This window comes from Crinia signifera, chromosome 11, assembly GCF_055691185.1.
Source record: "Crinia signifera chromosome 11, ASM5569118v1, whole genome shotgun sequence".
NCBI classification, from domain to species: Eukaryota; Metazoa; Chordata; class Amphibia; order Anura; family Myobatrachidae; genus Crinia; species Crinia signifera.
This window is the reverse complement of record NC_139227.1, coordinates 56,794,140-56,820,809: the sequence shown is the minus strand read 5'-3', so window position 1 is coordinate 56,820,809 and position 26,670 is coordinate 56,794,140. Positions and strand designations below refer to the sequence as shown.

Here is a 26,670-nt window from a genome sequence, read left to right as displayed (position 1 = left end):
GATGTGGGAGTCTGCCACTGCAGCTCTCGCCCTTCATTGATGTGGGAGTCTGCCACTGCAGCTCTCGCCCTGCATTGATGTGGGAGTCTGCCACTGCAGCTTTTGCCCTGCATTGATTTGGGAGTCTGCCACTGCAGATCTCACCCTGCATTAATGTGGGAGTCTGCCACTGCAGCTCTCACCCTGCATTCGTTCTAGGAGTCTGCCACTGCAGCTCTCACCCTGCATTCATTCTAGGAGTCTGCCACTGCAGCTCTCACGCTGCATTGATGTGGGAGTCTGCCACTGCAGCTCTCACTCTGCATTCATTCTGGGAGTCTGCCACTGCAGCTCTCACCCTGCATTAATGTGGGAGTCTGCAACTGCAGCTCTCACCCTGCATTAATGTGGGAGTCTGCCACTGCAGCTCTCACCCTGCATTCATTCTGGGAGTCTGCCACTGCAGCTCTCACCCTGCATTCATTCTGGGAGTTTGCCACTGCAGCTCTCACCCTGCATTCATTCTAGGAGTCTGCCACTGCAGCTCTCACCCTGCATTCATTCTGGGAGTCTGCCACTAACACTTTTATGATGTTAGAATGTAGGAGTCCAAAAACTGGGTTGACCATACATGGCTGATGGATCAGGCATGGCTACTGGATTTGTGCCATAAGGGAGAGGAGGCTGCACACTGGGGGTCATATTTAAGAGACGACTGGTAATACTAATAATCACTAAATTGAGCAATCAGATTAAATTGATTTAATAATAACAATCACAAAATTAAACAATCAGATTATGTTAATTAATAATAATCATAATCACACAATCAAGCCAGATAGGATATTAAACTGATCGAAACAGTTACACACTTGCAGACAAACTCTGTGCTGCACAAAACGCCCACTGCTCCTTGGCTGCACATGGTAAACATGATCAAGCCAGATAGGGGTCTTTTTGGGGCCTAGTTTTTTAAACTGCCATCCTGTCTGCCGCTGCAGTTCCACTCTTACATGAGCCACATGTTTGTGCCGCACACTTGTGTGGCTTAGCATAGTTATCCAGCTACTTTGATGCAACCTTTTGCTTTAAAAACAATATTGTGAGGTGTTCAGAATAGACTGGAAATGAATATTATTGAGGTTAATAACGTAGGAGCAAAAAAAAAGCAGTTTTTATGTTTAAAAAAAAAAAAATCAGAACCCAAAACCCAAAACATTTAGGGTGGTGTTTTGGCAAAATCCATTAGAACACAAAACCTGAAGGTAATCAGAACCAAAAACCCAAAACGCGAAAAGTGGGCGGTGTACATCCTTAGTTTTAGATACTGGATTTTAGTACATTACTTTTTCATAAGCAAAAAATATCAAACATTCTTGAAGGAAGTGTTTACATCTATAATAAATCAACATCAATGTGTTTGCTATCTCTTATGGCTAAAGGTTCATAAACACTGGGCGATTATGCCCAGTCTGTATGGACAGCGATGATCGCATTCATCACTGGGGGGAAAGTCACTCAGTGCATACACACTGAGCAGCTTTCCCCCAGCCCAGCACAGACAGAGGAAGAATGAATGGCTTTCCCGGCGATGTTGCGGGAGCGCGCAGCAGCGCTCACTGCCGGGCCATACACAATGGGCGACTTTGAGCTGAAAGCCGCTCAAAACTGCTGCTTTGAGTGACTTTCAGCTCAAAGTCGCCCAGTGTGTATGGGCCTTAAGACTAACTAAGTTACACAAAGACTCAAACACAATGGAAGGAGGGGGTGGGGGGAGTTTGTTACAATCATCCTTACTGGGCAGCAAAGCGTACAATATCATGTTTATCTTGTTCCTGCTCAGTGTGTTTCTGGTATATATTGAGCTATAAGAAGAGTTGGGGTGTATCCTTTTAATGGGACTTTTGATCTACAGTTCGGGATGATGTTCTTCTATTGGAATCGGTACATCTGTCAGAACAGACTTAGGTCTACAGTCATTAGGTCGACCCCGGAAGGTCGACTGGCCCCAAGGTCGACATGGTTAAAGGTCGACATGGCTCAAGGTCGACATGACTTAAGGTCGACATGGGCCAAGGTCGACATGGTTTTAGGTCGACAGTCATTAGGTCGACATGAGTTTTTCACTGTTTTTCCCCCAAATGTCGACACAGTCGACATGGACACAGTTGGAGTTGAACCGCAGCCCCTCGCATTTCTCGCTTCGCTCGCTATGCTTCGGGCACACTATTTTATTCTCCCACCGCGCCCTAGTGGATGGTAGGGCATGAAATACCGCCTGTCGGCACATGTCGGCTCAAAAAACAGTGAAAAACTCATGTCGACCTAATGACTGTCGACCTAAAACCATGTCGACCTTGGCCCATGTCGACCTTAAGTCATGCCGACCTTGAGCCATGTCAACCTTTAACCCTGTCGACCTTGGGGACAGTCAACCTTCCGGGGTCGACCTAATGACTGTCGACCTAAATCTGGTCTGACAGATGACTGTTTCCCCTTCTATCCCACTAATTGGAGTCATACGAGTTGGGTTAGATGGGGAAATGAAATTAGATACTGTAGTAGAATTAACAGTTTGTTTATTTATAAGGCGCCACAAAGTGTCCGCAGCGCCATACATAGCAAACAAAAAAAACAAATGACAAGGTAACGTACAGAGTATGTTGATAAAATACAGCATAAATAGGGGTATAGCTGGTAGAACTAAAAATCAGCATCAGTTCTGAAGTAGGTGTGGAAATTGTCGAGGAGAATGAAGATGAAGTAGAGGAAGGGAAGAACAGGGCAGGAGCACTGGTGAGGTAATGAGGTAGGGTGAGTACGTGGGGAAGGAGGGCCCTACTCATAAGAGTTAACAGACTAAAAGGAGGTGGGTGGACGAACGAAAAACAATAGGATAAGTAGGAATGGATGGGAACAGATGGAGGGGTAGGGTAGGCAGGATAGGAGGAGCGAAAGAGGTTAGGAGGAGGAGGGATAGGCTAGTCAGAAGAAGTGGGTTTTGAGGGAGCACTTGAAGGAGGTAAGGGAATCAGAAAGCCTGATAGGTGGTGGGAGGTTTTTCCAGTGCAGGGGGGCAGCGCGAGAGAAGTCTTGGACACGGGAGTGGAAGGAGGTGATTAGGTGAGGCGGTGGAGCGAAGAGGACGGGAGGGAGTGTAGATAGAGATCAGTGAAGAGAGTTAAGGAGCGGTGGAGCAGGAGAGAGCCTTGTAGGTGGTAGTGAGGAGTTTAAAGAGAACTCGGAAAGGAATGGGGAGCCAATGAAGAGATAGACAGAGGGGGGCGGCAGAGGTAGAGCGGCAGGAGAGGAAGATGAGCCTAGCAGCAGCGTTAAGAATGGATTGGAGAGGGGCGAGGTGGGTGAGAGGTAGCCCGGAGAGAAGGATGTTACAGTAGTCAAGGCGGGAGATGACATGAGAGTGAATGAGAATTTTGGTCTGATGCGCGAGATGTTGCGGAGGTGAAAGCGGCAAGACTGTGAAAGAGCACAAACATTCAGTGCTGGCCCAAGAGGTACATGGTATTAGGACACTATCCACTGTTAGTGTAGATCTAACAAAAGGTTAACTCTGTGCCAAAGACGTTTTTCAAAAAAGTCTAGTATATGCTGTCTTGAAGATTCATCCAATGAGAGGATAAACATGTTCCATTTACTGTGGAATGAGTCCGACTTTGAAGTTTCGTTCTGCATAAGAGCTCTTATGTCAAAATATACTAGTTGGAGGAGTTTTGTTTTAAGTTCTTGCAGAGTCAGTGCAGATTTCTTTATCCAATGGCGTAATATCAGTTTCTTTGCCAATGTAAATGTTATGACCACCATAAAGATGGTATGTTTAGAGCCATACGTACCCAAGTCCCATTTATCAAAAGCAAACAGTAGGCACACCTCCAGTGACACCATCATAGATAGACTAATAATTTTATTTATATAACCTATAATTTTATTCCAGAACCTCTGGACTTTATTGCAGCTCCAAAGGCAATGGAAGTGTTGTGCATTTGTCATGGAACACTTGTAGCATTGCACTTTTTCATCAGGAATCATGTATTTACGTTGGGCTGGGGATATATAAATCCTATTAATTGACTTCAAGTGTGTCTCTTGAAGGTATGCTGACTAAATACTTAGTATATGTGCAATAATTCCTCAAAGTCTTTTCTGGGTAGGTTATTTTGCCCGGAATATCTTCAGCCCATTTTGACATACAGTAAGTTGTGTAGAGTAGGTGTTGAGATTCAATTTAGCCTCCAGTAGCAAAGGATATAATTGATTTAGGGTATATTTCCTAATGTTCCTAAGATGTACCAATATATAAATGATACGGACTTCTCTACCCAATAGAGAGGTAAGGTGTAACTTTTGAATGTAGTGACAGACTTAGAGGTAAAAATAAAAATGGGTATGTGGCAGTGAATATTTATGGCTTAATACATTAAACTGAGTAATTGTTCGTCCCGGATCGAAGACCTTGCTCGCAAGAGCCAAGTCGTTCTGTCTCCATAGCTGGGTTAATTAACAAGGGTTCAATTTCCAGGTTACCCCAGATAGGTAGATTTGGAGATTGCCTATAATCACCCCTATGTTTCTTGTGCAGGTTTGTCCAATTAAGGTAGGTGTCTCCAAATAGAAATTTGTTCGCAACTTCTTTAGGAATACTGCTCATTGTCATATGAAGCAGAGCAGATGGGGAGTAAGGGAAAAAGTTTGCTTAATCTAAAGCATAATCGTGTAAACCGAGCTCTCCAACAACCAGTCACTTGCGTATCTAAAGAATACTGCAATGTTTTAAAGTCAGGAATTTTAAGGCCTCCTTGGGAGCATTAGCTTTGCTAACCCGATTCTGGGTCTTTGGCTTTTCCAAAGAAATTTTTAAATATAGGAGGTAACGTTAATCAAATCTCCATTTCGTAGCGATATGGGTAACATCTGAATAAAGTAGAACAGCTTAGGGAAAATTATTGTCGGTACTTATGTATTATCTGGGCTCCCATGTTAAATGCACCCCATTTTTTATACCCCTACTATCCAACTACGCATGGAGTTGATTTTATATAGTGTGGCGAGCGCAGCGAGCCACCGTGCCCGAAGCGTGGCGAGCGCAGCGAGCCCCGCGAGGGGACGCGGTCTCATAAGAAAAACGGGAGCCCAGATAATACATAAGTACCTTATTGTCTTTACTGCAGCTGCTCTACCTAATAGCGAGAGGGGGAGAGAGTTCCAAGACTCCATTAGAGTTTTTAGTTTGGTAATAATAGGAGTGATGTTAGCACTGTATAAGTGTTCTATCTTATTTGTTACATTAATTCCTAAATATTTTATCTGAGTTTGATTAAACTTAAATTTTGTCAATATCGGGGATGATGTTTCATCTTTTTTGGTATTTCCTACCATTAATATCTCAGATTTGTCACAGTTAACTTTGTTACCTGAGGCTTTGCCAAAGATATTTATTAAAGAGAGTATAGCGGGTATGGATATCTGGGGGTTGGTGCCAAATAAAATCATGTCATCCACAAATAGTGACACTTAGTTTGTATGAGGCAATTTTTATCCCTTGAAATTCAGTAGAGTGGCAGAGAAGTAATGCTAGGAGTTCGATTGCAATAGAAAAAAGTAGAGGTGATAATGGGCATCCCTGCCTCATTCCTTTTTGCAATGGAAAGTAGTTGGATGTCTGCCCGTTATAAGTGATTTGGGACTCTGGATTATGGTATAGTAATCTTATATACTGTAGGATATAAATACAGAAGGTATACCAAACCGTTCCATAATGGAGAAGAGATGCGGCCAAAGGAAAAGGTCGAAAGCCTTTTCTGCGTCAATTGAACGGATGAGTCCTTGAAGAGATGTGCCGGAGGTGTTCCGTAGGTGCTGAATGGCTGATATCACCTTCCTGACATTTGTGAACGAATGTCTACCCGCTACGAAGCCGGTCTGGTCAGGGTGAATTATTAAGAGCATAAAGGGGTTTTAGTCTTTCTGTTAAAATTTTCATTTATATCTTATAGTCCAAATTCAGTAATGAAATCGGCCTTTAAGATGACGGTTTTGTCAAATCTTGCCCTGGTTTAGGCAGTGTTTTTATATAGGCTGCATTAAAATGTGTGGGGAGTTTATTTTCCTGTGGCATGTGATTAAAGGCTTTGGTCAAAGGATCTAGTATGTAACATAGAAACATAGAATTTGATGGCAGATAAGAACCATTTGGCCCATCTAGTCTGACCCTTTTTTTACCCTTCAGGTAAACTCAACCCTTTTTAATCCTTATTCTTTGTAAGGATATTCATATGCCTATCCCAAGCATGTTTAAATTGTTCTACTGTCTTAGCCTCTACCACCTCTGATGGGAGGCTATTCCACTTATCCACTACCCTTTCTGTGAAGTAATTCTTTCTAACATTTCCCCTGAGCCTACCTCCCTCCAGTTTCAGTGCATGTCCTCGTGTTTTATTACTTGTTTTCCTTTAACCCCTTCCTGACAGAGCTAGTTTTTGCGTTCCTGACAGAGCCATTTTTTTCAAATCTGACATGTCTCACTTAAGTGGGGATAACTTTTTTTTGCTTTTACTTATCCCAGTGATTTTGAGATTGTTTTTTCGTGACACATTGTACTTCAAATTAGTGGTAAATTTGGGTCGATACAGTCTGTGTTTTTTTGTGAAAAATACCAAAATGTCGTGAAAAAATGGAAAATTTAGCGATTTGCAAAATGTTAAATTTTCTGCTTGTGAGACAAATAATCTTACCACTCAAAATAGTTAATAACTAACATAGACCATATGTCTACTTTATGTTTCCATCATTATTTCAACTTCCTTTTAATTTTTTTGGACACTAGGAGGCTTACAATATGAATAGCAAATTCTCAAATTTTCAAGAAAATTTCAAACACTGATTTTTTTAGGGACCAGTTCAGTTCTGATGTGACTTTGAGGGACTTGTATGTGAGACACCCCCATAAATGATGCCATTTCAAAAACTGCACCCCTCACAGTATTCAAAACAGCATTTTGGAAGTTTGTTAACCCTTTAGGTGTTTCACAGGAATTAAAACAAAGTGTAGGTGAAATTTCAAAATTTCATTTTTTTTGCAGATTTGCAATTTTAATACATTTTTCTAAGGAACACAGTACATTTTACTAGAGAAATGTGACTAAAAATTGATTCCCCCAATTCTTTTGTTTTCATAAATATCCTATATGTGGCCCTAGTGTGCACGTTGACCAAACCACAGGCTTCATAATAGAAGGAGCAACTACTTGATTTTGGAGCCTCCTTTTTATGAGATTATTTTTTAGGCACCATGTAGGTTTCTAGGCACCATAAGATGCTAAAATTTAGGAACCCCCCCACAAGTGACCCCATTTTGCAAACTACACCCCTCAGGGAATTCATCTAGGGGTATAGTGTACATTTCAAACCCCCAGGGGTTTCACCAATTGTGATACAACTGGGCTGTGAAAATGAAAAAATTTAATTTTTCATTTTCACAGCTCAGTTGTATCAAAATTGGTTAAACCCCTGGGGGTTTGAAATGTACACTATACCCCCTGATGAATTCCCTGAAGGGTGTAGTTTGCAAAATGGGGTGACTTGTGGGGGGGTTCCACTGTATAGGTGCTTCAGGGGTCATTGAACCAGAATCTGTGCTGCAAAATCCAAAAATCACTCCTTCCCTTCTGAGTCCTGCCATGCACCCAAATGGTATTTTTTGGTCACATGTGAGGCATTGCCGTACTCGGGAGAAATTGGGGCACAGATTTTGGGGTGCTTTGTCTCCTTCATTCCTTGTGAAAATGAAAAATTTTGAGCCAGATCTGCATTTTTGTGTAAAAAATGTAATTTTTCATTTGCACAGCCCAGTTGTATCAAAATTGGTGAAACCCCTGGGGGTTTGAAATGTACACTATACCCCTAGATAAATTCCCTGAGGGGTGTAGTTTGCAAAATGGGGTTACTTGTGGTGGAGTTCCACTGTATTGGTGCTTCGGGGGTCTTGCTAATGCGACATAGCACCCACCATGCATTCCACCAGAATCTGTGCTGCAAAATCCAAATATCGCTCCTTCCCTGCTGAGTCCTGCCATGCACCCAAATGGTATTTTTTGGTCACATGTGAGGCATTGCCGTACTCGGGAGAAATTGGGGCACAGATTTTGGGGTGCTTTGTCTCCTTCATTCCTTGTGAAAATGAAAAATTTTGAGCCAGAACTGCATTTTTGTGTAAAAAAATGTAATTTTTCATTTTCACAGCCCAGTTGTACCACAATTGGTGAAACCCCTGGGGGTTTTAAATGTACGCTATACCCCTAGATGAATTCCCTGAGGGGTGTAGTTTGCAAAATGGGGTCCCTTGTGGGGGGGTTCCACTGTATAGGTGCTTCAGGGGTCATTAAACCAGAATCTGTGCTGCAAAATCCAAAAATCACTCCTTCCCTTCTGAGTCCTGCCATGCACCCAAATGGTATTTTTTGGTCACATGTGAGGCATTGCCGTACTCGGGAGAAATTGGGGCACAGATTTTGGGGTGCTTTGTCTCCTTCATTCCTTGTGAAAATGAAAAATTTTGAGCCAGATCTGCATTTTTGTGTAAAAAAATGTAATTTTTCATTTTCACAGCCCAGTTGTACCACAATTGGTGAAACCCCTGGGGGTTTTAAATGTACGCTATACCCCTAGATGAATTCCCTGAGGGGTGTAGTTTGCAAAATGGGGTCCCTTGTGGGGGGGTTCCACTGTATAGGTGCTTCAGGGGTCATTAAACCAGAATCTGTGCTGCAAAATCCAAAAATCACTCCTTCCCTTCTGAGTCCTGCCATGCACCCAAATGGTATTTTTTGGTCACATGTGAGGCATTGCCGTACTCGGGAGAAATTGGGGCACAGATTTTGGGGTGCTTTGTCTCCATCATTCCTTGTGAAAATGAAAAATTTTGAGCCAGATCTGCATTTTTGTGTAAAAAAATGTAATTTTTTACACAAAAATGCAGTTCTAGCTCAAAATTTTTCATTTTCGCAAGGAATGAAGGAGACAAAGCACCCCAAAATCTGTGCCCCAATTTCTCCCGAGTACGGCAATGCCTCATATGTGACCCAAAAATACCATTTGGGTGCATGGCAGGACTCAGAAGGGAAGGAGTGATTTTTGGAGGTGGAATGAAAGGTGGGTGCTATGTCGCATTAGCAAGACCCCCGAAGCACCAATACAGTGGAACCCCCCCACATGTGACCCCATTTTGGTCACCAGCTTTGGGAGGGGGGCTGGCGCTGCGGCTGGTGGGGGGTTGGGAGGGGTGCTGGCGCTGCGGCAGCCGGGAGGGTGGGAGGGAGGGGGGGCTGCCGGGTGGGATGGGGGGGCTGGCGATCGGTGGTGATCGGTGCTGTACTTAACAGCACCGATCACCACCGATCACTGTGTTACCGAGCGGCTTAGCCGCCGGTAACACAGAAAACGCTGCAATTGGCTGTTCACATTTGAACAGCCAATCGCAGCGATCGCCGCGAGGGGGGATGTCTGCTGTCAGGGACAGCAGACATCTCCAAACTGTCACCGTGTCTATAGACGCGGTGACAGTTTAAAACCATGACGTATATATACGTCTTCGGTCGGGAAGTACCTCCCGACCATGACGTATATATACGTCATATGTCGGGAATATCTTTCTATATATATATATATATATATATATATATATATATATATATATATATACACACACACACATATATATATATATATATATATATATATATATACACACACACATATATATATATATATATATATATATGTGTGTATATATATATATACACATATATATACACACACACATATATATATATATATATATATTCACTACATATATTGCTTTTTACTGGGCAGCTTTATGCTGCTGCTGCTGCTGCTGCGGGGGGGAGGGGGGAGGAGGGAGGAGGGCAGCGCTGCTGCGCTGTCTGCTGCCGGGGGAGCCGGGGAAGCTGCTGCTGCTGCTGCGGTGAGTGCCCGGCGGGTGGGAGGTGGGGGCTGCACATCGGTGGTGATCGGTGCTGTACTTGACAGCACCGATCACCACCGATCCCTGTGTTACCGAGCGGCTTAGCCGCCGGTAACACAGGAAACGCTGTGAATGGCTGTTCAGATTTGAACAGCCAATCACAGCGATCGCCGACCGGGGGGGGCACCCCTGCCCCCCCTGGGCGGCGAGGGGGGATGTCTGCTGTCAGGGACAGCAGACATCACCTAACTGTCACTGCGTCTATAGACGCAGTGACAGTTAGAAGGCATGACGTACATTTATGCCATGTGTCGGGAAGTACTTCCCGACCATGACGTAAATGTACGTCCAATGTCGGGAAGGGGTTAAAGAAAATTTCCTACCTGTACTATGTTAAAACCCTTGATATATTTGAAGATTTCTATCATGTCCCTCCTTTCCCTTCTCTGCTCCAAACTATACATGTTAAGATCTTTTAGTCTATCCAGGTAAGTTTTGTGATGTAGGCCATGAACCATTTTAGTTGCCCTTCTTTGTACACGCTCCAATGTATTTATATCCTTCTGAAGATATGGTCTCCAGAACTGGACACAGTATTCCAGATGAGGTCGTACCAATGACCTATAAAGTGGCATTATTACGTCTTTTTTTCTGCTACTGATTCCTCTCCCTATGCAACCAAGCATCTGACTAGCCTTCCTCATTGCTTTGTTACATTGCCTCCCTGCCTTTAAGTCACTTGAAATAGTGACTCCTAGATCTCTTTCCTCCTCAGTAGTTTCCATTATAGTACCCTTGATACTATATTGAGCCTTTGGGTTTTTGATAGGGAAGCATTGATTTGTAAAAACCATCTCCAAAACCATCTCCAAAACAGTCCGGGCCTTGAATATTTAAATAACATGGAAGGATGTATTGGAGCTACATCAATAGATATATTTTTGTTTTGGGGGGGGGGAGGGGGGTAATATGGAATAATCACATCATAAGTGTATGCATATATCTATATCATGGGCCACCATATAGCAATATATTAATTAAAAACCATACAAAAAAGACAGGAGCAATAATCTTTTTAAAAAAGGGGATGGATATATATATATATATATATACTAGGTGATTCATCGCGCCCTACGGGCGCTCTTCACACCGTTGTAAGGGGCTGCGCCCCCTTAATTTGTGAACGTTTGTATTGTGAAAAATATGGTTAGAATTGTATGAAAGATGGCCTGTATTGCAACTTGAGTTATAGGTAAAATGTGTTAAATAGAGAGCATATCATTTGGAAGGGGTTGTGTATTGTTTTGTTAAATTAAAAAGTGGTTACAGAGTAAGATGTACATTGATAGTGTGGAGGGTACTGTGACATTTGTGGGTGTGGGGGGGTGTGTGCGTGTTGTTTAGGTGTGTGTGTGTGCAATAGTATAGTAGGGTGTTTTTGAGTCAGCGGCTCCCCACTGGCGGAGGTCACGACACAGGAAAACAGGAGGCTGGGTAGTGATAGGGGTGTGTGGGCATAGGGGGGGACTAAAGAGGAGGGTGGGGGCCACTGTGCAGCTTCTGCCAGTGGGTGAGGGTCCAGCGTGGCAGCACAGGAGTACAGGACGGTGCCCCTGAGTCAGTGTCTCCTACTACTGGGTCTCCCAGTAGGGTGCATGAGAGCAGGAGGCTGGGTGGTAAACCATGATAGGGGAATGTGGGCAACACAGGGTGAGCGGGTCCCCACTGGCGGAAGTTACGGGCCAAGAGAACAGGAGGCAGGGCAGTGATAGAGGTGTGTGGGCATGAGGGGTAGTAAAGGTTTTTGGCTGTTGCAGAGTAGGGATGGGCATTGGTGCAGATGCCATCAATGGTTGGCATTGATGGCGATTTTGCACCATGCCATCGATAGTAGTAACATATTACTTGGATAACCATCGATCCAATATATCCGATCCGATCTGACTGAATAGGCCGTGGGTCAATCAGAACTCGGTGGCGGGACTTCCGTGTGTGTGTGGGGGGGAGGGGTGGCGGAGCTATGCTCCGTGTCCCGGCACCTTAAAAAATTTTGAAACTTGATTGGTTCTCCTTTGCCATTGATGTAGGGAAACCATCTCATCCTCCCACATCGATGGCAAAAGTATTCAACATCGGCCATAGACCATCAATGATTTGAAATCATTGATGGTCGATGGGCATCGCTAGAACTGGAGGAGGGTGGGTGACAGTATGCAGCTCCCGGCAGTGGGTGAGCGTCTCCTCGCACTGGGAGGGAGTAAGGGGGTGTATGAGAGCAGGAGGCTGTATAATAGTGCTATGTGGGCAAGACATTGATAAAAGTTGTGGCGCTGGTCCAGAGGACCGTGGGGACACTTCTGGCAGTGGTGGAACCTGCAGCGCAGCAGCCAGGGACGGATTTCCCACCTAGGGGCGGCATCTGCTTGTGGCGGTACAGGATCCCCCATTCTCATGGGGGTATGTGAAATGCAGGAGCGGGGCCACAGGGGTCTGCTGGGGGGGATTGCCGGAAATGGGTCAGTGGGGTCTGCAAATTGCGGGAGGGGGGGTGCGGGGATCTGCGAAGCGGAAGGGGGCGGGAGTCTGGAGGGGGGGTGTCATGAATCGTGGGAGGGGGCGGGGTTTGCAAATGGCGGGAGGGGCGCAGCAAATCACGAGAGGGGGGGCGCAGCGAATCGCGGAGGGGGTGCGGTGGTGCTGTAAATCGCAGGGGTGCCACGAATCGCGGAAGGGGGGGTGTCGCGTGGGGACGCAAATTGCGGGAGGGGGTCCGCAGGGGGTGCGGTGAATAGCAGGAGGGGGGGTCCGCGAATCATGGGAGGAGGCTTGGGTCCTCTAATCACGGGAGGGGGGACGCCGTGAATCACTGGAGGGGGGTCGCGGGGGTGCCGCGAATCACGGGAGGGGGGGTTCACGGGGGTCCGCGAATCGCGGGAGGGGGGTTCACGGGGGTCCCGCGAATCGCGGGAGGGGGGTTCGCTGGGGTCCCGCGAATCGCGGGAGGGGAGTCCGCGGGGGGCCCGCGAATCGCGGGAGGAGGGACTGCGGGGGAGCCGCAAATGGGGGGAGGGGGGTCGCGGAGGTCCCGCAAATGGGGGGATGGAGGCACAGGGGTGCCGCGAATCGCGGGAGTCGTGGGGGACCCGCGAACCGCGGGAGGGGGGTCGTGGGTGTGGGGGGGGGTTTGCTGGCAGAGGGTGGGTGTGGGAGTAATGGTGGCTGTGGAGTAATGGTGGGTGTGTACTGTAGCCCTGGCTGGGCGGGGGAGGTGATGTCATTGTAAGACTATCTGGATTACAATCATGGTGTTTTGAAAAGTGTAGGGGAACACTGTGTGTATGAAGTTTATTAAATATGTTCCGTCGGTGTTCCATAAATGTAGTTTTAAGAGAACGGGTTGTTCGTCCCACATAACGTAGATCACACCCGCAAGATAGCAGATAGGTCACGTATGTGGAATCACAATTAATGAAAGATTTGATCTGATGGATCTCAGAATTTCCTACTACTTCTAATGTACGTCTAGAGCAATGTGTACACATAGTGCATTTATTTTTACCAGATCTATAGAACCCTGGAAGTCTGTAATCATGAGTTTCTATACTGACCGTATGCATAGGAGACTATCTTACTTCTCACAGTGGGATAAGAAATACTGAACCTGATATGTTGAAATAAATTTATTTGTTGGAGGATCTTTTGAGAAATGAGTCACGTAATTGGTTGGATAGTGTAAACGTACAACAGTATGTGGATAAAAATATGGTTCCCAGGGGATTGCGTTTATTTAAGCCCTCTATTTTTGAGAACGATACAGAGTTTCAGAAGGACTGGGATAAACTCCTGGATGATTGCACATTAAATTTGGTTAAATTAGTAATCAAATTTAGGGTTAGGAAAACTAAGAACTTTGAAAAAGATATCGAAGAAGTAAAATTGAAAATAGAGATATTCTCCACTAAAAAGGATTTCAAGGAGACAGATATCCGCATCAACGAGAGAATATAGAGGTTTGAATGCAATCTCCTTGAAACCAAACAAAAAAAGTGACTCCAAGTACAAGTGCACCGCGCCCTTTAGGGGTTCGCACGAGACGGGGCGAGTATATTCCCTCAACAGGAGGACGAGGAGGGGCAGGCAGAGCGAGAGGATCAGGCGGATGCAACAAGTCCAGAGCCAAGTGACCGACCGGGTTTTCAATTTCACACTGAATGAGAAATATACATATAATAATCAGATAATACAGAGATCTTGGTTGCATATATCTGCAGATATAGGGCTAAGCCCCCAGGCCGTACGTCAAGGCATCTCTGTCACTGAGGGTCCCTAACACTGGGTATAGTTCTGGGGTGTGGGCCCCCAATATGCCGGCACAGGCTGACTACTCCAGGGCAGCACACAAATAAAAATTAGTAGGGGTTAATAAGAAGCACATAAGTGCTATGTAAGGAAGTGAAGGTGTGGTTGAAATAATACATACAATGTGATAGGGAAAAACATAAATGTTAATAAAGTGTTAGGGTGTGCTAACCTGGAGCAGACCAGCCATACCAACAAAGAGGGAATCACACTCCCAAACCCATCCCATGCACAATACCAAATTTTTGGGCCTAATAGCCCAGTGTAAGGCCACATGATAATGGCTTACAACATCTGAGAGCCAGCTTACCTGGAGATACCCCTGGCTTCTCCAATGGCACTCAGGTGTCAGCAATCCCTCCTAATGCTGACCAGATTTACCCCTCCCTGTTGGCACCTGAATGACATTACCTCTGATTGAGCAGCTTGCCAATAAAAGTGTTGTTGGTTTTCATTTTATCAGACATTCCCTTGACAGAAGGCAGTGGTTCCCAACCTGTAGTACTAGTACCCCTGGGGGTACTCTGCATACAAGTTGGGGGTACTTGAAAATAATATTGGTAATGGCGGAGGATGAAAAAAAGTATTTCGATGGCAGAAGACCCATTGCCATGGAGAAGAACCATGTTTTGTCACTTATGGTTCTGTCTTCTGCTTTTGCCCGACCAGCAATCCACGGGGAGCTATCCGTGCTGCCCTCAGACATCAGCAATCATCTGCCCTGCACTGACACGGGTGGAGGAAGCAGCGGCATTAATCTTACAGGTGTTAGTGGGAACCCTGGAGACAATACACAACCAGCGGCCAGACACGGAAGGGCGCGATTCCTGTCCGCTACTCCTTAATATAAGGATAGGCATACCGCTCACTTCCTCTCCACTCGTAAGTACTGTCTATATTTCAAACTAGGTGATTCATCGCGCCCTACGAGTGCACTTCACACCGTCGTACGGGGCTGCGCCCCCTTAATTTGTGAACGTTTGTATATGAGAAATATGGTTAGAATTGTATGAAAGATGCCCTGTATAGTTATAGGTGAAATGTGTTAAATAGAGAGAATATGATTTCGAAGGGGTGTGTATTGTTTTGTTTAATTAATAAGCAGTTACAGAGTAAGATTGATAGTGTGGATGGTACAGTGACATTTATGGGTGTGGGGGAGGGGCTGTGTGTGCGTGTTGTTTAGGTGTGTGTGTGTGTAATAGTATAGCAGGAAAACAGGAGGCTGGGTAGTGATAGGGGTGTGTGGGCATAATGGGGGACTAAAGAGGAGGGTGGGAGACACTGTGTAGCTTCTGCCAGTGGGTGGGGGTCCAGTGTGGCAGTACAGGAGTACAGGACGGTGGCCGTGAGTCAGTGTCTCCTCCTACTGGGTGGGAGTTAGGGTGCATGAGAGCAGGAGGCTGGGCTATGAGGCATGATAGGGGTATGTGGGCAACACAGCATCAGCGACTCCCCAGTGGTGGAAGTTACGGTTCAGGAGAGCAGGAAGCTGGGCAGTGATAGGGGTGTGTGGACATGCGGGGGGGTGTGTGCCGGGAATCGCGGGAAGGGGGGTGTGCACGGTGGGTTGCGTGAGGGGGGGGGTCGCAGGGGCGGATGTTGCCGCGAATCGTGGGCAGTCGCGGGGGGGTTGTGTTACGCGAATTGCGGGAGGGGGGGTCACGGGGTGGAGGGGTTGAATCGCCACAAGAAAAAATAAACACAGAAAGGTCAACACATGTAAATGTTGACATAAGTGTGGCACTTCATTGGTGTCCATGTCGACACATGAGAATGAATATGAAGATATTAAAAAAATGAATGCTTGTGCCATTTAATCCTGGGGTTGCCGTGAATCGCGCGGGGGGGGGGGGGTCCGTGAATCGCGGGAGGGTGGGTCGGGGAAGGACGGTGCTGCAGCGAATTGCGAGAGGGGGGGTCTCGGGGGATGGGTGCCGCGAATCGCGGGAGGGGGTAGTTGGGGGGTCCGCCAATCGTGGGAGGGGGGTCGCGGGGGGGGGGTCGCAAATCGCAGGGGTCGCGGGGGTGCCGCGGAGGGGGGGTCGGGAATTGCAACAAGAAAAAATCAAAACAGAATGGTCAACACATGTAAATGTTGACATAAGTGTGGCACTTCATTGGTGTTCATGTCGACACATGTGGCGAATCGCCACAAGAAAAAATAAACACAGAAAGGTCAACACATGTAAATATTGACATAAGTGTGGCACTTCATTGGTGTCCATGTCGACACATGAGAATGAATATGAAAACATTTAAAAAAATGGAAAATATATCTTCAAAAACTCATGTCAACCTTTTTCATTGTCGACCATAGCCATGTCAGTGTTTTGCTATGGGGGTGCCGTGAATCGTGGGAGGGGAGGTCGCGGGGGGTGCAGCAAATCGCGGGAGGTCGAGAATCACAGGAGGGGGGGGATCGCGGGGGGGGGGGAGAATGGTGGTGCCGCAAATCACTGGGAGGGGGGGGGGGGTGGCACTTCAATGGTGTCCATGTCGAAACATGAGAATGAATATGAAAACATTTAAAAATTGAAAAATAAATCTTCAAAAACTCATTTCAACCTTTTTCATTGTCGACCATAGCCATGTTTTGCCGTGAATCGCGGGAAGGGGGGGTCGCGGGGGGAGGCGGGTGTGCCGCGAAACGCGGGAGGGGGGGTGTTTTGACGCGAATCGTGGGGGGGTGCCGTGAATCGCGGGAGGGGGGTCACAGGGGTGGTCACTGTGTAGCTTCTGCCAGTGGGTGGGGGTCCAGTGTGGCAGTACAGGAGTACAGGACGGTGGCCGTGAGTCAGTGTCTCCTCCTACTGGGTGGGAGTTAGGGTGCATGACAGCAGGAGGCTGGGCTATGAGGCATGATAGGGGTATGTGGGCAACACAGCATCAGCGACTCCCCAGTGGTGGAAGTTACGGTTCAGGAGAGCAGGAAGCTGGGTAGTGATAGGGGGGGTGTGGGCATGCGGGGGGGTGTGTGTGTGCCGGGAATCGCGGGAGGGGGGGCGCGCGGTGTGTTGCCGCGAGTCACGTGAGGGGGGGTCGCAGGGGCGGGTGTTGCCGCGAATCGTGGGTGGTCGCGGGGGGGGGGGGTGTGTTACGCAAATTGCGGGAGGGGGGGTCACGGGGTTGAATCGCCACAAGAAAAAATAAACACAGAAAGGTCAACACATGTAATGTTGACATAAGTGTGGCACTTCATTGGTGTCCATGTCGACACATGAGAATGAATATGAAAATATTAAAAAAATGAAAAATAAATCTTCACAAACTCACATCAACCTTTTTCATTGTCAACCATAGCCATGTCAGTGTTTTGCTTGTGCCATTTAATCCTGGGGTTGCCGTGAATCGCGCGGGGGGGGGGGGGTCCGTGAATCGCGGGAGGGTGGGTCGGGGGGGGGGTGCTGCAGCGAATTGTGGGAGGGGGGGTCTTGGGGGATGGGGGGTGGGTGCCGCGAATCGCGGGAGGGGGTAGTTGGGGGGGGTCCGCCAATCGCGGGAGGGGGTCGCGGGGGTCGCAAATCGCGGGGGTCGCAGGGGTGCCGCGAATCGCTGGAGGAGGGGTTGGGAATCGCCACAAGAAAAATAAACACAGAAAGGTCAACACATGTAAATATTGACATAAGAGATTCAGCCAATCAGCATGCGCCCAGTGTTTTGAAAGTCAGAAGCGCTTCCCGCGCCGCCAGGCGGCAGAGATATTGCGTTATTTCCGCTTCACTGCAGGGACTCCGGCAACATCATACTCAGCGCCGCAGGTGCAGGGACCTCCAGGCTCTCCCTGACTACAGGTACCTTAGCGTCGCACAGACTCCCCTGCCAGCTCCCCTCTGCACGCACAAGCAGTGGGGAGCTGGCGGAAAAACAATAGCGCCCGCAGACCTCCGGTGCCTCCCCGACACCGCGGGGCTGCGGCCCTATAGTTACGCCACTGAGCTTGATGTATTCAAATGTACACGCTCTTTAAAACGTAAAGAATACTAGGGCTCCAGATCAATAATGGACATGAATCAGGACGTTGCCATACAGCTTAAAAACTACAAAGGAGATCGACCTTTGATCCTCAAAAAAATGATGCTTCAATCAAAACTTTTTCTCACCTTATGGAACAAACTGGGAGTACAAATTCCAACAAGCCAGTATATGGCTCTAACATGACACCACTTGAGTTGAACACCCTGAAATGATTGCAGGACAGATCAGATATCATAATCAGATATGCAGACAGGGGGGGGGGGGGTGGTGGTCCAAAACACTGCTGCCTATATCCAAGAATGTGGTACTTGTGTATTACCACGGAGCCCATTGCATACCACTAATTAAGGTGTGCGATGGCATCCGATGGGACCCGATTTGAGCCTTTCCCCAGGCTGAGTACACAATTTTAATATCGCGTTGCATCGCATGCCATTATAATGGCATGTGATGTGACATGATCATGCCCGATTTGGGCTTATTCCCATGTTAAATGCCCCCCCAGACCCGATTTTTGATTGTACACCCACCCTGATGGGTAATGATTATGTTAAATGCCCCCCATTGTTAATGCCACCCCACTATCAACGCCAACCCGAAGCGTGGCGAGCGCAACGAGCCCGCGAGGGGCGGCGGTACGCATCCTCCGACCTTTTCATACCCCCACTATCCACGTCGGCGTGGAGTTGATCTTATATAGTGTGGCAGGAGCAGCGAGCCACCGAGCCCAAAGCCTGGCGAGCGCACGCAGAATATATGTGAAGTCATCCGCGTCGGCTCGCCGCGCTTCGGGCTCGACGATGTGGATAGTAGGGGTATGAAAAAGATCGGTGGACGTGTACCGCCGCCCCTCGAGGGCTCGCCAAGCTTCAGGTTGGCGTTGATAGTGGGGTGGAGTTAACAATGGGGGGGCATTTCACATAGTTGTTACCTATCAGGGTGGGTGTACAATCAAAAATCGGGTCTGGGGGGCATTTAACATAGGAATCAGGCAGCTGGGTGCCTGCACAATTAAAAATCGGGTCGAATCGCATCGCATCACATGCGATCATATCGCATGCGATGCAATTTTTTGGTTGTACAATGCCCTACGATGGAAAATGTGGGCGCCGTGATAATACACAAGTACCAAGAATGTTACCTCCAACTAAATGATACCTCAGTTTATGAGTTATTAGCGAGTGACCCCACTGCAAAATTTAAAACTGAGATTGATCAAGTCTTGAAGGGAGCTGTGGATGAGGGGATTCTAACCATGGAATTACATTGAGCACTAATGGTGGAATTTCCAATAACTCCATTATTCTACACCTTGCCGAAAGTGTACATATCTGTGTACCTTGATACCCTGCTTAATCCCTGTATACAAAAAAATCAATCATATATAAAAGGACACTACAGACTTGCTAATTGGGTTACAAAACCTGTGGACATTACCTAATGATACCATCCTATGTAGTGTTGATGTTGTGGGACTTTATACCTGCATTCCGCATGATGCGGGGATCGAGGCCACCAAACAACTACTGATTAATAACCCACATTATCATGGCCCACCAGTCTCATTGTTTATGGAATTGCTTAAATTGGTCCTAACCCGCAATTACTTTTATTTTGACAGGAAATATTTCTTACAGCGCAGGGGCGTGGCGATGGGGTCGAATGTGGCCCCATCCTACGCAAATGCGTTCATGTATCAACAGGAATCAATGTTATTTTATGCACAACCACATAATGCGAACATCTTGCACTATGTAAGATTTATCGATGATTGATTGTTTGGCAAGGCGATGAATCAATCCTTAAAAATATTTTTTGAAATCACAACGAATCGCCAAGTACAGCAAAATTGACGTATAACATCGATAAATCTGAGGTAAATTTTCTTGATATCCACATTCAATTAGTCAATGGGGAGTTAAAAACGTAATTGTTTGTCAAGGAGACAGACAGGAATTCTGTCCTTCTACATGACAGTTTACATCCTTTTACATCGAGGAAAGGGCTACTATGCTCACAGATGCTCAGGGCTCGGCACATTGTGAGTGATTCGACAGACATTGGGGGGGGCTATAGACATAGTGAACTTATCAAGAATAAAAAGAAAGTTTTAAACATGTCTAGACAAAGTTGTTTACAGCCAAATAAAAAATCTAGCTCATATAAAATTATACCGTGGGTAAACCAGTATTCTGTTATCAGCAACGAAACAAATCGAGAACTTAAAAAATTGTGGGCCATTGTAAATACTGACGGGGATTTACCTTCACTCCTCGGAACTCGCATTATGCCTGCGTATTCCAGGGGGAGTAACCTTAAACAGAAGCTAGTTAAAATCTATGTTACGGGCATGGGTAGCACAGGCAACACAGGGCACTTTTTGAGGGGCAAATTCGGGTGCTATCGTTGCACAGGGTGCACCACATGTAGCTCATTAGTGGTGGGGGATTTTTTCTCCCATCCACACTCTGGTAAAAAGTAAAAAATTCAGCATGTTCTTACATGCACATCTAAATACATTGTCTACATGTTGACCTGTCCCTGTGCATTAGTTTATGTCAGCAAGACTGAAACCACCTTTAGAGAAAGGATGGCCAACCATCGATTGGCTATACGACAAGCACTATCTAAAGGAACAGCAGAGCAACCTGTTGCTAAACATTGGCTGGCAGCAGGAATTCAGCGGCAGCCTTGAGAACAAAAATTATTGACCACGTCCCAATCCTCAAGAGAGGAGGGGATAGTGAAAGGCTGCTGCTGCAACTTGAAAGTCGGTGGATCCATCGTTTAGATACCCTGTCTCCTAAGGGTCTAAACGAAACCCTGGGTTTACACTGCTTTCTATAGTCAACATTAATGTATTTTATAATGCTGATATATGAGTTTCTGCCTATATCAGGTTCAAAATACAATATGATGTTACTGTAATTGAATATATACACACTGCAGTTCAATCCTAATTGTTTTTAATGATTTTATTTCATGTTGTTTTCAGTGTTTATCGGGTTGCCATGGTGATCGGGAAGGCAAGCCCGTCAGCTGGCCGGAAGCGTGCACACGTCATCGAGCTGCGCACGGGGGATCCTGGTGACCGGCGATGTGGACGTGAGCGACAACTGGTGGCAGGTGATAGGTAAGTGCTTGAATGAGTTGAATTCAACTGGTTTTCCTCTTACCTCTTCAACCGTTCCTTCTCAGTCTCTGCCTCTGGCTCTACCTCACCACCTTCTTTCCTTCCTGTCGGGGTCCCTCAGGGTTCCGTCCTTGGCCCCATTCTGTTCTCTCTGTACTCCTCCTCTCTGGGTGCACTCATTAACTTCTTTGGCTTCCAATATCACCTCTATGCAGATGACACCCAAATCTACCTCTCCTCTCCTGATCTGTCCCCCACTGTTTTCTCTTAAGTTTCCAACTGCCTCGCTGCCATTTCTACCTGGATGTCTATCTCTATCACTGTTAACAACACCATCATCTCAAAAAAGACTATAAACCAAGCGCAGGAAAAAAAGGGCTAATAGTTGTCCTTGCTGCTGTCTTGGAAGGGATACTCAACCCTCGCTTGCACCTCTTGTAATCTGTCTGTCTCCCCTTCCTACTAGATTGTAAGCTCCTCCGAGTAGGGCCCTCTTCCCTCCTGTTGTCAAAGCCCACTTCTCTTCACATTTCACTCACAGCTCTCCTTTACTCCAACACTCAGTGACCATCTTCGTCTGCATACTCATCTCCATCATTGGCCTCAAGCCTCTAGTTGTATGTTGATTGGGTCCTCACTACTTACATTTAAGCTGTAATGTGTATTGAACTGTGGTGCTCTTTATTTGTACTGTATTTTTGTTATTTATTCAATGTTATGCCAAGTTTTGTCTCCCTGTATTGTTCCTTTGTACGGCGCTGCAAAACACTTGTGGCGCCTTATAAATAAAATTATAATAATAATAATAACCCTTCTTATACCAAAAAGCCAAAAATACACACAAATAGACAGCGCAGACTGGACACACTTAGTAACCCATTGGTTTAAAATTTAAATCTGTTTATTTTGTATAAATCTCTTAGAAATATAATCAAGCTTTTAAAAAAGGTCACCGGCCGGTGGGGTTCATACAATACATAAATGGTACCATAAGAATAGCATTTTACACAAGATAACTAAAAAATAATGATAAAAATAAATAAAAATAGGAGCAAAATTCAACAATGAATCATTTCGGCTTGGTTAAGCATACATAGGGTTAATTGCTTGTTTAAGCAGGGTTAGATGGAAATCAAGCTTTTTGCCAAAGGGCTGTTAGTTGACAGATTTTTACGCTGTGCTGCCTGCACAGACCTTGCTTTCAGCAGCTTGGTAATTGATTAGTCAGTCAGCCATATGTTTTTGTTACAGTTAGTGACAGATTTGGCACATAGATTGAATCAAGCAGGAAAAAAGCAAACAGGTATACTTATGCTCTGCTCTGCGGTTTGTGTGATGCTGTATATTATAATCCACTTTGGGGAATGATGACTGGCTCTGCCTTGAGTGGGCTCCCAGCTGATTTGGTGGAATTCTCTTCAGCTTTATCAAGAACGCTCCGGCTTCCAAGTCTCCCCACAGCGGTGCCTCTCGTGCCTCTCGTGCAAACAAACAGGGGCTGATGACGCGTTTCCCCGCCTCTCCTTAGTCAGCGGCTTCCTCAGAGGAAGCCGCTGAGGAAGCCGCTGACTAAGGAGAGGCGGGGAAACGCGTCATCAGCCCCTGTTTGTTTGCACGAGAGGCATATACAGCATCACACAAACCGCAGAGCAGAGCATAAGTATACCTGTTTGCTTTTTTCCTGCTTGATTCAATCTATGTGCCAAATCTGTCACTAACTGTAACAAAAACGTATGGCTGACTGACTAATCAATTACCAAGCTGCTGAAAGCAAGGTCTGTGCAGGCAGCACAGCGTAAAAATCTGTCAACTAACAGCCCTTTGGCAAAAAGCTTGATTTCCATCTAACCCTGCTTAAACAAGCAATTAACCCTATGTATGCTTAACCAAGCCGAAATGATTCATTGTTGAATTTTGCTCCTATTTTTATTTATTTTTATCATTATTTTTTAGTTATCTTGTGTAAAATGCTATTCTTATGGTACCATTTATATAACACCATCATCTCCCCTGTTCCCCAACTCCGCTGCCTGGGTGTCACTCTTGACTCCTCCCTCTCCTTTGCACCCCACATCCAAGCCCTGGCCCATTCTTGCCGGTTCCAGTTACGCAACATTGCTCGCATCAGGCCCTTTCTCTCACAGAGTGCAACTAAGCTGATCATCCACTCATTGGTCATCTCACGGCTTGACTACTGTAATGCTCTTCTCACCGGCCTCGCTCAATCCCAACTAGCTCCTCTCCAATCTGTCCTCAATGCTGCAGCCAGGCTTATCTTCCTCTCCCGCCGCTCTAATTCTGCTACTCCCCTTCAACAAAATCTGCACTGGCTTCCATTCCCCTACAGAATCCTCTTCAAATACCTCACACTCACATACAGGGCCATCTCTAATTCCATTGCTCCATATATGTCTAACCTCATCTCCATTCATACACCCTCCCGCCCTCTACGGTCAGCTGACGACTGTCGTCTCTCCTCCACCCTGATCACTGCTTCCCATGCTAGAGTACAGGACTTTGCCCGTGCTGCACCCCTTCAGTGGAACGCACTCCCTCGCTCAATTAGACTCTCCCCGACCTTGCAAAGCTTCAAACGGGCACTTAAAACTCACCTATTCATCAAAGCGTACCCTTCCACTGCATAAACCAGCTGGTTCTCCGACCCCTTGCCTGTTTACATCCTGCTATCTATCCACCACCCCCTCGCTTGCACCTCTTGTAATCTGTCTGTCTCCCCTTCCTACTAGATTGTAAGCTCCTCCGAGTAGGGCCCTCTTCCCTCCTGTTGTCAAAGCCCACTTCTCTTCACATTTCACTCACAGCTCTCCTTTACTCCAACACTCAGTGACCATCTTCGTCTGCATACTCATCTCCATCATTGGCCTCAAGCCTCTAGTGGTATGTTGATTGGGTCCTCACTACTTACATTTAAGCTGTAATGTTTATTGAACTGTGGTGCTCTTTATTTGTACTGTATTTTTGTTATTTATTCAATGTTATGCCAAGTTTTGTCTCCCTGTATTGTTCCTTTGTACGGCGCTGCGAAACACTTGTGGCGCCTTATAAATAAAATTATAATAATAATGAGAGGGTGGGCTCTCAATGTCACTGTTATAAATGTTTGTATGCATGTACTCACTCTTATCCCTGACGACGAACCGAGTGCCACTTTCTCCTGGGCATATACGTTGGCTTAATGCTTAAGGGGGCACTGGAGCAAGCACACTGAAATCCGCAGGAGGCGGTGAGTTGAGTGCCGGGCTTTTGGATATATATATATATATAGATAGAAGAGATAATCCGGCACTCCACTAAAGAAGTAAAAAGGCAGCTTGCTCCGGTGCCTTCCCAGAACCACACAGGTCCAACACAGGTAAATCAGGCAACAGGCATCACTCGGAGTCTTGAAGTAAATAAAGTGCTTTATTGCATATCAGGTGACCTACACCAGTGTTTCGAGCCCAGTGCTCGTCCTCAGGGTACTAGTACGAGCACTGGGCTCGAAACACTGGTGTAGGTCACCTGATATGCAATAAAGCACTTTATTTACTTCAAGACTCCGAGTGATGCCTGTTGCCTGATTTACCTATATATATATAGCTGCTGTGTCAGCCCGGCACTCCAGGTATGAAGAAACAGCTGCCGCGGGTGCCTTCCGGGCAGTGCCGGTGCAAGGTGCTGGAGCGCCCCAGGCGGGGGGGGGGGCGCCCCAGGCGGGGGGGGGGGGGGGGGGGCGCCCCAGGCGGGGGGGGGGGGGGCGCCCCAGGCGGGGGGGGGCGCCCCGGCGCTCACCCGCTCCACGGGTGGGGGGGTGGGGAGGAATATACGGCCGGCGCGCTGATCTGGGGGGGGAGGGATACGGCCGCCGTGCTGTTCCCTCCAGTGCATATATAATTACTCACCCGGGTCTAGCTCATCGGGCGGGAGGGAGAGCTGGAGGTCTGGCTTAGCGGGCAGGAGGGAGGCCTCGCAGTTCAGTCCCGGCGCAGTGTGACTGACATCTTCCTCCACCCGCACCGTGTACAGCCGCTCAGCCGGGCAATGCTGAGCACTTGGCTCACCCTCAGACGCTGCCCGACTGAGAGGCTGTACACGGTGCGGGTGGAGGAAAATGTCAGTTAACATGCACCGGGGTCCGGGACTGAACTGCACACAGCGCAGCGAGCCCTCCCTCCTGCCCGCTAATCCAGACCTCCAGCTCTCCCTCCTGTCCTGCTCCCAACTACCGCCCCCCAGCGGCCGGCGCCCTAGGCAAATGCCTAACACTGCCTAGTGGTGGCGACGGCCCTGCTTCCGGGCACAATAGATAGCGGGTGATACTTGAACAAGCAGAGGCACTCCAGCGGTCTTGTGAAAGCAAAACGTTTTTACTGTAATAAGCACTGTGTTAAACAAGTGTTTATCACAGTAAAAACTTTTTGCTTTCACAAGACCGCTGGAGTGCCTCTGCTTGTTCAAGTATCACCCGATATATATATATATATATATAGCAAACCAGTAGCAGATGGCACTCCCAAGGTTGAACAATGACTGCGCGGCGGCAGCAACACATGAACAAAGGAATCAACACAGGCTTGTGTGTCAACGTTTCGGGCAAAGCCCTTTATCAAGACATGACATGTCTTGATAAAGGGCTTTGCCCGAAACGTTGACACACATCTGCTACTGGTTTGCTACATTTTTCCTTTGAAATAGAAGGGCACCCCAAGTATCTGCACACACAAGGACGAGTGCCGGGACCCCCTTGCCCTATATATATATATGATTGAAGGATTGGTGTGCGTTTCTCTCTACAAGCATTATATACCATAACTGGAATCTGGATATGCACCCTCCACTGAACTGTATATACATTGTTTATGTTTATTTTTGAATCTGAATTATACCACTGTGTTCAGTGGTATAAGAGAGCAGTGGATCTAGCTATGGAGGATCTAACTGGAACCAAGAGGTTTACTGACAAGGATGTGTCAAAAATTCTCTTTAGTGATACTGCAGCTTTGGCCTTTGATCAGGACAGTCCAGGAGAAATCTATGCGGACTTGCTTAAATTGCGTAAACGGCTTGTGGAGCTGGAATTACATGGCCTAACGTTGTCACAGTATCACAAGGACAATATGATCCCGAGAGGATTCAGAGTTCGGAACCAACCCACATTGGGTCGATCGAATAAGGAATTCTGCACCCAGTGGTGTAAGATCCTTAATCAATTTAGTAAAGATCT

At 46.8% G+C, this 26,670-nt stretch overlaps 2 protein-coding genes across 5 annotated transcripts in view; one reads left to right on the top strand and one right to left on the bottom strand.

Moving 5' to 3' along the window:
- LOC146046056 (cyclic nucleotide-gated channel beta-1-like) overlaps positions 1-26,670 on the bottom strand; it is a 415,388-nt gene that overhangs the window by 24,694 nt on the left and 364,024 nt on the right. The gene's annotated exons all lie outside the window — the stretch shown is intronic.
- Positions 19,288-26,670, top strand: part of LOC146045671 (uncharacterized) — a 57,819-nt gene continuing 50,436 nt past the window's right edge. Inside the window, exon 1 of the transcript XR_014465548.1 lies at positions 19,288-21,446. The gene's annotated coding sequence lies outside the window, so the exon portion shown is untranslated. The remainder of the gene's footprint in view (positions 21,447-26,670) is intronic.